This window comes from Carlito syrichta, unplaced genomic scaffold, assembly GCF_000164805.1.
Source record: "Carlito syrichta isolate Samal-C Ts95f unplaced genomic scaffold, Tarsius_syrichta-2.0.1 Scaffold315490, whole genome shotgun sequence".
In the NCBI taxonomy this organism is placed as follows: Eukaryota; Metazoa; Chordata; class Mammalia; order Primates; family Tarsiidae; genus Carlito; species Carlito syrichta.
Window position 1 is genome coordinate 418,886 of NW_007259586.1, and position 11,129 is coordinate 430,014.

Here is an 11,129-nt window from a genome sequence, read left to right on the forward strand (position 1 = left end):
CAGCCTCCCAAAGGCGCGGGATTACAGGCTGAGCCACCGAGCCCGGCTTGAATATTTTTTACTTCTTTGTAATTGAGGCTTTTCTGTAAAAAATTACTAAATCATGAATAGTACAATAAAAAAATCAAATCTTGAAAATTTTTATGAAGTGCTATGCTTCATGAATATAGAAGTAGTTTCCATATTTACTTACAAATCAAGCTCCTAAAATGGCAGACTTCACAGTATTTATTGAAATTCAGGATATGTTAGCGTTTTAAGGCATAATATCATTATAACATATTCTTAACTCTCTTTGAAATAACAAGTGGAGGCTGGACTCGGTGGCTGTCTGTAATCCCAGCACTTTGGGAGGCTGAGGCGAATGGGTTGCCTGCACCCAAGGGTTCAAGACCAGCCTGGGCAACTTGGCAAGGCCTCGTCTCTACAATAAATCAAAAACAGTTAGCCGGGCATGGTAGCACACACCTGTAGTTCAGGCTACTTGGAAGGCTGAGATGGAAGGATCACCGAAGCCCAGTAGGTCGATGCTGGGTTGGCCATGAGTATGCCGCTGCACTCCAGCCTGGGCAACAGAGTTAGACTCCAACTCAAAAAATAAAAAAAATAATAATAACAAGTGGAAAAACAAAATGCAAAGTACCACCAATAAATAAAACTTTTTGAAATTGATCATATTATGTAAAGTTTTAAACACAATGATGATAACCATTATAAGAAATAAAGTTAACTAGAACACTTTGTATTTCCAGCTACAAATATGCTGCATATTTAGCTGCTAATTTAAAATTAACAAAATTATCTCTGGACAGATTATGCTTTAAAGAACAACTTTAAATGATTTTAGTTAGAAAGGTGGTGATGCTCACATTTTATAGAACAAATTAGATATTTGCAGAATAATACACAAGTTTTTTAAGTATTGTTTTATTAACATATTTAGATAGAAAAATTACATGTATAATTTTAAAAGCATTCATATATTTCATATGACACATATTTCTAATCAACTGCTCAGGATATGTATTTTATAAAGTACCAGGCTACATTATAACTTGAAATAAAAAAATTTACTGAAAATTGTTGACCACAAAGAAAACTGAAAATTAAAAGTCAAAATTAGCAAAGATTCAAAGTTTTTCTACTAACTGAAAATATCTAGAATCTAAAATATTCCACGGGGAATGTTTTAGAGCATTGGGCTTGTCAGGGATCTATCCAGCTTTAATAATATGGTTTCAGTTCCAAGGCAACTCATATATCAGGGCTACCTGTTGGCTCATATACAGACCTAGTGAATTTTTATTCACTTCATGTAATTAATTTTAGTATTAATCTTAACACGGGTTTATGGAAATAATGATTGTATCATATTTCTGAATTCAATATTGTTCTAAAAATATATTTGTGCATGACAATTTATCTAAAAATAGGAAGCTATGAAATTAATAATATACTTAATCCAATGCCTTTCCTGTGTCTCTAATACTTGTAAAATGTCATCATTTTCATGTAAATATCAATACTTTTAATATATAAACACATTTTTAGGAATCAATACTAGTATAGTTGTACTTAACTATAAAATAATTGTGTATACAGAAAGGCAATATTCTAGAGTATGCTGAAGATTTCTCTGCGTTTAGAGTTCTGAGAAGCGAATACATTTAATACATTTCAATTTTATATTCACATAATTATATGCCCAAATGAAGTAATTAAAATACATTTAATTTTCTTTCAGATAATAGCTTGCATTTATCATCTTTCTCAATTATTCACATATATGCTTTTGATTTATGCTTTTGCCTTCTTGCGTTTTTTTCAGGATTCATTTTTATTTCTCCTTCTTTTCTCTCCTTTTTAATTATTCTTTTAATATTGGCCATTATAAACAGAGAAAATTTCATAATATATGGGATATATTTGTCCTATGCAGGTCAAATAATAGCATAGCTGTAAGATCCATTACAATCTATAGTCACTCCTATTAGTTACAAAATCAAGTTTAAGTGTAAAACGTAGAAGATGTTACTTCAGCCGTGCTCGGTGGCTCAGCCTGTAACCCCTCGGCTTTGGGAGGCTGAGGTGAGTGGATTGCCTGAGCCCGTGGGTTCGAGACCTGCCTGTGCAACTTGGCAAGACTTTATCTCTACAATAAATCAAAAAATTAGCCGGGCGTGGTAGCGCATGCCTGTAGTTCCAGCTACTTGGAAGGCTGAAGCGGAAGGTTCGCCGGAGCCCAGCAGGTCGAGGCTGCGGTGGCCGGGAGCGGCCACTGCACTCCAGTCTGGGCGACAGAGTGAGACTCCAACTCAAAAAAAAAAAAAAAAAGAAAATGTTACTTCAAGAGAAAACATGAGATTTCCATCTATCTTTTAAAAAGACTTCTTTTGGTTCTCCTTCACATATTGTGATTTCAGTTTCTTTCTAGTGGAAGACCATCAACACATCATGTGAAAAAGATATGGGAAATGAATATTTTTCTTTAGTGAATTATACCTTAACTTTTTCACATTCAGTTGTAAAATTCATTGATAAAATATACCACTCGACAAATTGACATTTAATTTTTGAAAGATATGTGAAAATAACTCTAAGAAATTTCTAAGAAATATGTTTTTGTATGTGCTGGAAATATGTACCTTGTATATTATTCTTCAATAAAACATTCCTAAAAATTCACATATTTCTGAAATGGTTTTAGAGTGCAAGTATAACATGTTTCCAATTAACAAAGTTGAAAAAAATCAAAATTTTAGAACTATAGTTTTAAAACTGGGCTGTTGTCAAATACCATCTCATCTTAGATTCGATTCTAGGCACTAATTTCTAAGCTTAAAATTCCATGGCCACCTCTTTCGTGGAACATTCCGTGTCATTTCAGGATGAACAATGGAGGACCATGTTCTAAGATTGGAGACCTAAGCAACCCTCTTCCTCATAGGCACCTTTCTGGCTCAAATTCTGTATATGTATCAGACAAACATTTAATAATAGCTTGGTTCTCCAACCAAAGACCTTTTATTGTAGTTAATTCTCATCATAAGGGGGAGTTCAACTAGCTGAGACAAATTAGCCTTTTATCATATGGGTAGCTGAGCCTCCCTTTCATAAGCTAATGATTGAACTTCCAGGTATACAGCATGGTTAAACCAAACCTTGGATTATAATTAGCCTAAGAGTAGGCAGTGAGGTATAATAGACACAATTTGGCCTCTGATATCAGATTACCTGGATTCAATTTCAGTTCTGCCACTTGCCAGCTACATAGCCATGGACAAGTTACTTAGGTTCTTTCTACCTTAGTTATCACATGTTTAAAATGAGAATAATCATAGTAATTACATAGGGGTATGGAGATTAAATGAATTAATTCATATAAAGCACTGATAATAGTGATTGACATATAGTAAGTACTCAATAAATGTTAGCCATTGTTACTATTATTATGGAGATCTTATTTGATTTTCAGCCTAAAACTGTCTTACCTCATTATTAAACTATCCAAGATGTTTTAGGCAAATGAGGGTCTGACTTGAAAGTCTTTTGAGTATCACAGTTACCTGTAAATGTTTGTGGTATAGCTAAAGCTCTGGAAGTTTCTTAAATTAATTTAAAGTACCCATATGACCAGAAGAGAGATTGCAAATTTGTCTACTTCACTGACAGAAATGCTTTTGGAAGCAATTTTTTTTTTTTTTTTTTTTGCTTTATTTCTCAAGGATCCATCTCCTAAGCATTTTCTACTCTCATTTAATCCCAAATAGTACTACTTTATTTGTTGAATAAATATAAGCACTGTATCCTCAAGGGGAAAATGCTGCACTTCATCCACAGTATGACCTAAGAAGGCTTTACTTGACCTGGACCCTGCCTTTTCCCCAGCTTCATCTCAGGCACCCATCCTTCTCACTCCTCTCTATCCACTTTCTTGCTATGCATCACTGACTTTTTTCCTTCATGGAATGTTCCAAGTTTTTTCCAGTCTCGTGACTTTTGCTCATGCTATTCCTCTGCTTAACATGATTCTCATCAGTCACCTAGCATTCCTTATCCTTTGGGGCTTCCCATCAGAGAGGTCTCCTGTTACTGCATTATTTATAGTAGGTAATTCTCCCTCCTGCCCTTTTAAAAAATATTTCAGCCTCTTTTGATTTCTTTATATAACTTATCTCAACTTGCATCCACTTTATTTCTGTCGAATTCAGGGAAGATGGAATGGGAAGAAGAGCTGGGTGTTCCACCATTTTCCATGAAGGCCATGCTATCTTTCCATTGTTACATTTGTCAATATCCAGCATGTTTGGCATTAAATCAATGTTTAATAAATAGATGAATGACCAACATGTATCTTGATACACATTATTAAAGTATTTCAAAATGGGGACTCTTTCTGACCTGCTTTAATGAATAATTAACAATAATTTAAATTAATATGTTAGTAATTTCTATGTGCTTACATTTATAGTTGATTCCTGAGAATTTACTTATTCAATTAATTTGCTCTGCAAACACTTTTTTTTAAATATAAAGAGAGTAATGATAAACCTTGGCTCATCCTTGTGAGAATAATGGCATTTTAAATTGTTATTATCTGAATTTAGTTATTCTGCAGAATTAATTTGGACAATTATACTGCCTCCCTTTGTTCCTAGTTTATAAATAGGAAGTGTCTTATGTAATAAGAACCATGGTACCTAATCTGATATAAGGCATCTATAATCTCCAAACCTTATGGCAAGATTGGCTACTTAAATCACAGGAGATACTACCCAATAGCCATTTTTCTACTAAAAAGCTGCTAAATTGTTATTACCACTTTTAATATAATTAATTTTCTTAAATCCAGCCTGGTCTTTAAAACTTTTTAATTTTGTTATTAAGTGAGCATCAACCTATAGTCAATTCCTATGTTCATATCTTGCTATTTTAAGGAAAAGCATACATAACGACTGAATGTTTCAAAATAAGGAAGAAGCAAAAGCAATTACTTTATCCTTAACCTGACACGTGATCACACAATGACTTCTATTTCTTTTTTTTTTCTTTTTTTTTTGAGTTAGAGTCTCACTCTGTTGCCCAGACTAGAGTGCAGAGGCATGCTCTTGGCCACCGCAACCTCGACCTATTGGGCTCCAGCAATCCTTTCACCTCAGCCTTCCAATTAGCCGGAACTACAGTAGCGCGCTACCACACCTGGCTAGTTTTTGATTTATTGTAGAGATGAGGTCTCGCCAAGTTGCCCGGGCGGGTCTCCAACTCGCAGGCTCAGGCAATCCACTCGCCTTGGCCCCCCAAGGTGCTGGGATTACAGAATGAGCCACCAAGCCCAGCCATGATTTCTATTTTCAAAAGTAGTAAACTATTTTTGCTTTTTTGAAGGAAAATTTTATCTACCTGAAAGTGATAACAACTGAATCTTATCAATGTTTAAGACCTGAAGGCATGATCAGTCTCATCCTTGGGAGTTTCAGGTTAATGATTTAACATTAATGTTCTTATGTCCCAAAAGACTTGTTTATTCTCTATGTGTAACTACATTAAGAAAAGAGACATTAGGGGAAATAGAGTATCACGTAAGGATAGCAAAACTTTCCTAGCAAGACAATTCCCATCAGTGCTTATATATGAGGAAATTCTCACAAGTACTTGGAGAGCTTCAAACGATAGTAAATCAATCACACCCAAAGAGATACTGTTAACACAATACAGAGAAAGCACTTCTGAAATGGTGGGATAAAGGCTTCCAAACATCCATTCCTCCATGAAAGCAATGAGGGCACTAGCAAAAATTATGAAAATCAACTTTTTCAGAACTCTGCATATTAACTCTGCATATTAAGGCTTATCACAATTATCTGACTATGTATGCATTTATATAGAAAAAGTCTGAATCTCAGTAAGAACTGCAAACTTCATGACTTTCTCTCTCCCTATTCCTGTCCCCATCTCCCCAGTTCTGCTGTAGCCTTGAAAAACAATAGCCTCCCAACCACAATAACTATGAAAACATGCTAACAGCCACTGGAGGAAGTAGAACAAGTTTAGAGTTCTCAAAACATCCATCTTCAGAGAATTTTCATTATTTGGCATGTTTGAAGGCTCCCTGGAGAAGCTCTTTTTTCTGGGCTTGTCTTTATTTGACCTGATTCAGGGTTTACTCTGTGGAAACAGCTCCATCACTAAGTCATTGGTTATAAAAAGGAAAAATTAGCAGCAATTGTTTAATACATACTTGCCTGAGATGGTGATATCAGCTGAGGCTAGCAAGAGTCTAACAAAAGTACTTAAAGGAAAAAACTAGCGAATTAGATATCCACAGGGGATTAGAAAATCTCATATTCCTGGGTATCTAAAAGAACATAATTTTGGGTGGAGCTGCACGCATGTTGAGGAAAGACATGAGAAGGTCCTTTTCTCTCACCTTTTGCTGACCATGGACTTCATGCAAGCAGGAAGTGAAGACTAAGGCAGAGTTTCAAGCTGTCAGCCTGAGTACTGCAGGTGTGTTTTAACACACAAAGAAGCCATTGGCAGAAGCTAGGAGACTTACTGTTTCAAAGCACTTAGGAAATCTCTATCCAATCATTAGCCAATCATTAACTACATAGGCAAAGACTTTAGTGACTTCACATGACAAAAAAAAAGACTATAATTTAACCAGGAAAGTCACAAAATAAGTAAATAGCAACACCAATAATGACAACAAAACAGCAAACCTAAAAGTAAAGAGAGATCCTGATTGCCAGAGATGTCAATTACATTTTTTTAACATGCCTTTTTTGTTAAAATCTAGGCATGATGTATTTTATTGTGTGGTTTTATGTAACTCTGATTATGAGTTAGGCTGTGTTTAGTTTTTGCAGTAGCTATAAGGTATCAGAGGCCAAACTTTCTTCTGGTTGACTTTTGATTTTCAGTCTGGCAAGGGAGGAGCTTGGAAGTCGTCAGTCTAACAACTAGTAAAAAGTTAAACAAGCTGAATATCAGCAACTTTTCTTGATCTATCAAAGGATTGAGATCATAGGACAAACTATTGCCCCCAAAATGGGAGAGACAGATAGGTGGATAGAGAGAATCTCAACTTACAGAAACATAAATCCACAAGCAAAAACATCAGCAGGAACAAGCACCAGGGTAGGAAAACCTGAACGAAAATTGACAAACTGCTAGGCACTCAGCAAGGGCAAGTCTAAGAGACAGTAACTTGGGGCTGACTAGTCTTAGAGAGGGGTCCTACACTTGAATTTTATCTCCAGAAGCTCAGACCAGGTTCTAACAGTAAAGATTGGCACAAGGGAGGGTGAAAGTTACCATTTTGAAATATGCCAGTGTATTCTGTTCTTAGCAAGGCTTTCCTTCAAGAGAAACTATTTTGTTAAAGTCTAACCTAGTAAAGTTTTATCAGAGCCTAATTAACCTGGAGAACCTGTGGGAAGAAAACTTTAGCCCCCTCTAACCATCCTATCCCACCAAAGGGGGGAAAAACCTGAGAAGCAATTGTGAAGTTTACTGCCAAGGGGCACAGTCTCACTAAAAAACTGGGGCCTAATCATGGGACTACTGAACACTTCCTCTCCTTCCACACCTTACCACCATATTACTAAAGACCTATTTACTGCAAATCCTCTTATCCAGTATATCCATTACATCATATCTGAGTATTAAAAAAATTACAAAGCATACTAAAGGCAAAAACACAGTTTGAAGATACAGAATAAGCATCAGAACCAGGCTCACAGCAGAAATGTTAGACTGTGAATTTAAAACAACTACGGACTGGGCTCAGCCTGTAATCCCAGCACTTTGGGAGGCTGAGGTGAGTGGATAGACTGAGTCAGTGGGTTCAAGACCAGCCCAGGCAACTGGCCAAGACCTCCTCTCTACAATAAATAAACAAGTAGCCAGGCGTGGTAGCACACACCTGTAGTTCTGGTTACTTGGAAGGCTGAGGCAGAAAGATCGCCGGAGTTCAGCTGGTCGACTCTGGGGTGGCTGTGAGTATGCCACTGCACTCCAGCCTGGGCGACAGATTGAAACTCCAACTCAAAAAATAAATAAATAATTAAAACAACTATGATTAATATACTAAGGACTCTAATGGAAAAAGTAAACAATATATAAAAGCAGATGGGTAATGTAAGCAGAGAGATGAAAAGAAAGAATCACAAACAAATGCTATTTTGATGGGCTCATTAATAGACTGGACATGGCTGAGGAAACAATCTTTAAGCTTAAAGATATGATTATAACTTCTAAAACTGAAGAACAAAGATTTTTAAAAATACAGAAAAAAAATGGAACAGAATATCTGAGAACTGTGGGATACCTATGTAATGTGTAACATACACATAATGGAAATAGCAAAAAAAGAAAACAATGACAGAAAGGAACGGAAGAAATATTTGGAAGCAATAATGACTTAGAATTTCACCCAATTAATGTCAGGCATGAACCCACAGATCTAGGAATCTCAGAGAACACCAAGCAGGATAATTGCAAAGGAAAGGGGAGGGGGGAGGAAAAGGGATGGGAAGAAAAAAAAAGAAAGAGAGGGAGGGAAGGAAATAAAATAAAAAAAGAAGGGAAGAAGGGAGGGAGGAAGGAAGGTGGAAAGGAAGGAGAGAAGAAAAAGAAAAGAGAAAAAAACTATATCTAGTTATATTCAAGCTGCAGAAAGTCAAAAATAAATTTAAAAAGTTAAATAAGCCAGAAGGAAAAAAATACCTTAACTATAAAGAAGCAAAGATATGAATCACATCCAATTTCTCCTTAGATACCATGCAAGTAAGAAAAGAGTGAATTGAAATATTTAAGTATTGAGAGGAAAAACCGCCAACCACCAACTACCAACTCTGTATCCTGTGAAATTATCCTTTAAAAGTGAAGGAGAAATAAAGACTTTCTCAGACAAACAAAAATTGAGAAAATGTGTTGCCAGTAGACCTGACTTTCAAGAAATGTTAAAAGAGATTATTCAGGAAGAAGGAAAATGATCAAAGGTAGAGATTCAGACCTACCTGAAGAAAGAACATCAGAGAAGAAACGAGGAAAGTAAAATCACAACGGTTGTATTTTTAATCTTAGTTCACCTAATAGATAACAGTTTCCAAAATAATGATAGCCACAAGTGTATTCAAGTTATTATTATAGTTTAAGTGAAATGAATGACAGAAATGATACAAGGGGTGGGAAGGAGGAATTGAGAATACTATTATGAAGTACTTGCACTACCCTTGAAATGATGTAGTGCTATTTGAAAATGGACTTGGATTCGTTGTAAATGGGTTTTGCAATTCTAGGCCAACTACCAAGATTTTTAAAAAGAAATCTAACTGATATGCTAAGAAAGGAGAAAAATGGAATAATATAAAATGCTCAATTAGAATTATAAAAGGGGGGAAAGAGTGGAAGATAGAAATAGAAACAAGGGGCAAGGGCAATGATTAAAAAAAACAGTAAAAACTATGGTCAATATTAATGTAGCTTCATCAATAATCATTTTAAACACCAATGGTATGAATATACAGTAAAGACAGATTGTCAGAGTGATCATAAACAAAACAAAGCCATATGTTGTCTATAAGAAACTTACTTTAAGTATAAAGACACATATAGATTAAAAGTAAAGGAATAGAAAAAGATATGCCATGCTAACACTAATCAAAAGAAAATAGCGAAACTAATTTCAGACAGAGCAGATTTCAAAGCAAGAAAATTTATCAATGAAACAAAGGGGCATTCCATAATGATATAGGTCAATTCCCCAAGAACACATAATTATCCTCAATGTCCACATGCCTAGCAACAAAGTGTCAAAATATGTGAAATAAAAACTGTTATAGAGCTGTAAAATGAAATAGAGAAACCCACTATTATAGTTGGAAATTTCAACACCCCTCTGACAGAAATGGACAGATCCAGCAAGCAGAAAATCAGCAAGGACATAGTTGAACTCAAAAACACCATCAATCAACTGGATATCATTGACATCTATAGACTGCTTCATTCAACAACAGAATACACATTCTTCTCAAGCTCACATAGAACATTCACCAAGACCACATTCTCTGTAATAAAACATACCTTAACAATTTTAAGAAAACAAATAATATGATGTATGCTCTCAGACCCAATAGGCTGTCTAAAACAAAAAGAGATGAATTATAACAACTGCTAACAAGAATGTGAAGAAATTGCCACCTCATGCGCTGCTAGAAGGCTTACAAAATGGTGCAGTCACTTGGAAAAACAGTTTTGCAGTTGCCTAAAATGTTAATGTTACATTAAAACCTGTCATTTGATTCTTTGGCTTGTGCTCAAGATAATTGAAAACATACATCTACACAAACATGTATACATAAATATTCATAGCAACATTATCCATAATAGCCAAAAAGTGGAAACAATGCAAACGTTCTCCATCTGATGAATGAATAAACAAAATATAATATATCCAAACAAAATGTCATACATTCAGGCAATAGAATCTTATTTGGCAATAAAAAGAAATGAAGTAGTGACAATACTGCCAACACAGCATGGATGAACCCTAAAAACATTATGCTAAGTGAAAGAAGCCAGACACAAAAGGACAAATACTGTATGATTCCATTCATATGAAATTTTGTCCATAATGTCCATAACAGGCAAATCCAAAGAGACAGAAAGTTGATTAGTGGTTACTAGGGGCTGGGAGGAAGGAGGAAAAGGGAGTGACTACTGATGGTTATGAGTTTGGAGGAATAATAAAAATGATCTGGAAATAGATTAGTGGTTGTACAACTTTGTAAATAGACTAAAAACTACTGAATCACACACTTCAAGAGATAAATTCTATATGGTATCTGAATTATATCTCAATAAAGCAATTGTAACAAAAACACAATGCATTACTCCATAAGTATAGGTTCTAAAATAATTCACTCTTATCTACCTGGCTGCCATATACAGAGCTACCATGCTGTTATCATATAGAATTAAAAACTGAATCTCTTTTAGACTTTGCCAGCATTCCGATGAAAGGTCTGGAAGCTATACCCACCAAGGCACCAATGAGAACTGGCTATGAATTGTTCATTCCAGTGGACTAACCAAACTATCAGAGATAGGATTGGAAGATGTTG